This window comes from Choloepus didactylus, chromosome 6 (assembly GCF_015220235.1).
Source record: "Choloepus didactylus isolate mChoDid1 chromosome 6, mChoDid1.pri, whole genome shotgun sequence".
NCBI classification, from domain to species: domain Eukaryota; kingdom Metazoa; phylum Chordata; class Mammalia; order Pilosa; family Megalonychidae; genus Choloepus; species Choloepus didactylus.
Genome location: NC_051312.1, coordinates 28472169 through 28476293, shown reverse-complemented (window position 1 = coordinate 28476293; position 4125 = coordinate 28472169). Strand labels below are relative to the sequence as shown.

Sequence of the window (4125 nt, the reverse complement as noted above, 5' to 3'; positions counted from 1 at the left end):
TAACAATGGTAAAATTGACAGATTTGACTATATAAAACAAAAACAACAGCAGTAAAAGAGAAATAAAAACACAGAAAGAAAAATCAGTATCGTAATAGTGGAAAAAGCAAAGGCTGAGTCATACAGTGTTTAATATAAGCCAGATGTTGCTTTATTTTCTTTATTCATTTACTCTGCACAGTAATAATGATTGTTTCTAATGTGACTTGACCAGTATCACAGGCAGTAAATAGTGGAACTGAGATTTCAACTCAGGTCATCTGTCTCCAGCAGCTAAAGTCTAAACTAAGATATGTAATAATTATTTTGCTTGATTAATATCCATCTTAACTAGAAGTACAGGATTCAAAAAGATGAGCTGACATAAGATAAATCATCTCAGAAGGGAAATACTTCCAGAGATAAATGTATAAAAAATGTAAGGCTTGTGAGAAAAATTTTGTGAAATAAATATACATATATAATTTCATTATCATTAACCTAGTGAGACAACAGGATAACAACACAAGCTGCCTTTTATTGGCATCTCTATCAATTTTTCTGCATAATAACAATATTGAAACATTGGCCTTATTTGTAGGTAAAAATACAGAGAGATACACACATATGCAAAATACTTATAGAAAATTTGTGGAGGATATGCAAGAAACAATAGTTATATCTAGAACATAGAATTCTCAATTCAAAATATTGATGAGAGATTTCTATTTTTTTCTCACCCTTCTACATATTTGAATATTTCATCATAATCATATAATATTGTAGAATAAATTAGAGTTAATAAAATGATACAATAATATGTAAAATGACAGAAAAAAGGTAATAGGGACAACAATATTGCACTTGAAAAATTATTCCTAATTTGTTTGCAGAATTGCTCTTTTTGAGAGTGAAAATGAGAAAGAACATGCATGTCCCAATGGATGATTTAAAAATACATATGCATCATCATACCATTAAACTGATAATTAGATATGGAAAATATAGCAAGATGAGAGGAGTGCTCATAATAATTTTAAGTGAAAATCAGAATACAAAATGGTATTATGTGATGATTTCAATTACAAAAATTAAATGTGTATATGAAAAAAGTCTTGAATAAAACAATGAAAATTGCATGTTGGAATAAAGAGATTTGTTTCAAGTAATGTTTTTAGAGTAAATAGCCTGGGTAATTCAAGGTGAAGAGGGATGTATATGGTAAAACACAACTTCATTGATTATGGAAATATTAGAAATTGAGGAGCAGTTCAAATTCAAATGCAGAGTGACTCAATATTCTCTCTTTATGTTGAGTAATGTAATAGGTTCAAACACAAGGTAAAGAGTAGTTTTGTTTACCTCCATGATGTCAACCACAAAGTGTTATATCATGACAATGAAGAGGCAAACTCTTGAAACATAGGTAAAAGTTGTCTAAATAGTTATTAGTAAAACATGTTCCAGCCAAGATGAAAAAAGGGTGTGTTACAATATGCACAGAAATGCATAAACTGAACTGGCATAGTTTTTTCAGGAGGGATTCTGTAATATTATTAGTGCTTAATTATATTGGAAAAGTGTCATTCAGAATCCAGAGTATGTAAATAAGCTGCATAATACCAGTAATACATGACTGTATGTATGGGCATATATGCATATGTGAAATCTTATTTTCATAAACCCTTATTAAAACTGAGAATAAGGTAGGTCAGATATTTGTACTCAATTTTTCATATGAAGGTCAAGTTTCAAAGGGATTAAGTCATTTGACCAAGGAAAGAACAAGCTCTGAATTTTTTAACCTCCATAGGAATAAAATTTGTGATAGATATTTTCTTTCTGTTGCAAAATACATATACTTTGGTTCAATCCAGTGAATTTCTGAATCAACTGAAAAATCTGCAAGAGGCCTGGGCATCTGCATTTTTATGAAGATTTCTGGGGATTCTAGTACACACTAAAGACAGTGAGAAGTGACAGAGTATAGAGCAGAATCAAGGAATCCAGAGTTCAGCCATTTATCTTCCAAAGATATCACTTCTTTTCTTTTCTCTCCAGATTAAATCTTTGTCAACAGCATGCTACTTATAACTACTGATATGGTGATGAATAAGACTGTGGATGAATTCATTCTGTTGGTGTTGACACAGGATGCTGGAAAGCAGAAAGCAATATTTGGAGTCTTCTTGATCCTTTACCTTGCAACTCTTTTGGGAAATTTTCTCATTGTGGTGAATATTAAGGCAAGCCAGACACTTGGAAGTCCCATGTACTTCTTTCTCTTCTACCTATCCTTTGCTGATGCTTGCTTCTCTACAACCACAGCATCCAGGTTGATTGTGGATGCCCTTGTTCAGAAAAAGATCATTTCCTACAATGAGTGCATGACTCAGGTCTTTGCAGCCCATTTCTTTGGGTGCATGGAAATCTTTGTGCTCCTTCTTATGGCCTTTGATCATTATGCGGCCATTTGTAAGCCACTGTGATACACGACCATCATGAGTCGGTGTGTCTGTGGTGTGTCGGTGATTCTGGCTTGGGTGGGATCTTGTATTCATTCTTCAGCACAGCTTTTCCTGGCTTTGAGATTGCCCTTCTGTGGCTCCAATGCCATTGATCACTATTTTTGTGACTTGCAGCTCTTGTTGAAACTTGGCTGCATGGACACTTATGTGATAAATTTGCTAGTTGTGTCTAATAGTGGGGCTATATGCATGGTGAGTTTTATGATATTGCTTATCTTCTCTGTTGTTATTTTATATTCCCTGAGAAACTACAGTGCAGAAGGACAGTGGAAAGCTCTCTCCACCTGTACATCCCATTTTATTGTGGTTGTCATATTTTTTGGGCCATGTATATTCATATACACAAGACCACCAATCACATTTCCAGTGGATAAGATGGTGGCTGTGTTTTATATAATCGGGGCACCCTTGCTTAACCCTCTGATTTGTACACTGAGAAATGAAGAAGTGAAAAATGCCATGAAAAAGTTATGGTGTAGCAAGTGACAAACTCAGCAGATAAATAGCTTATGGGGAATCTAGTTTATACTTCCTTAACATCCTAGTTTATGTTATATGGAGAGGAAAGATAAAATATCCTTACCAAGAAAAATTGAGCAATCTGTGTATGCCTCAAAATCATTATGAACAAACTGTGATGACTCCATAGAATTCTATCCATAGCTGGCCATTGTCACATGGTAATTTAGCCTCTTGTTCAAACTTTTATTCAGACAGAAATGTATTGCCTAACAAGAGGTTTATTTGTAAATATATTTGTGGATGCCAAAATCCTTTTCTAGATTTTATTCTACTCACTTAGAGAATTTATCAACATGAGCTAGTCTATAAGAGACTGGACATTTAAAGAACCAAGTTGATTCTGAGGGGTAGGGAAGATGGCCCTAGAAGATGCTACTTTTGAAATTTTTGTTCTGAGCCTGCCTCAATGGGATCTTATACTGATAAACCCTCAACCTTCAATGAAATTTGGAAAGTTCAGTGCCAATCTAGACTTTCCCTGAAAAAGCTTCAACCTTGTCGACCTTCAATAAAATTTTGAAAGTTTGGTGCCATCTAGACTTTTTCTTAAAAAGCTTTTAACATCCTGTGGATGGTGATGAAGGAGCCTTACATTTGCCTGCCTTAAGCAACATCAGCCATTCAAGTGCCCTCCTGAAACTTCCACATGGCTCTTCACAAAGGAGAAGCAGGAACAACTGAGGGTATTTGGCAGCTGGAATAAGCAGAAGGAAGACTAGAGAACAATAAATGATGAAGAAAGAAAAATGTTAAAGATACATGATAACTTTTCCCAGAGGACAGTAGGTGCTTTATCATCCTTATATTTCGGGACTCACTTTTTCTGATCATAATAGCAGGAAAAAATGAAGTTTCAAGCTATATCTATGTCACGTACCTAGAGTAGCTTAGCTTCCTCATGTCATGTTTTTTTAAGGTATCAGGAAGGATGAAATAAATATATATTTTGTTCCTAATAGAAACTCTACCTCAAATTTCTGATTTTTTGGAATTACTGAAAAATGCAAAATTCAACCATAGTGTGTTTTCAAATATTGAACTTTAGTTTTATGTGAGAATGTTTTAAAATTAATATTTCCATGTCAAAGGTAGTCTA

At 33.9% G+C, this 4125-nt stretch overlaps 1 pseudogene; it reads left to right on the top strand.

Moving 5' to 3' along the window:
• The first annotated feature begins 2081 nt into the window (after nt 1-2081).
• Nucleotides 2082-2993, top strand: LOC119536320 (annotated as a pseudogene).
• The last annotated feature ends 1132 nt before the right edge of the window (nt 2994-4125 follow it).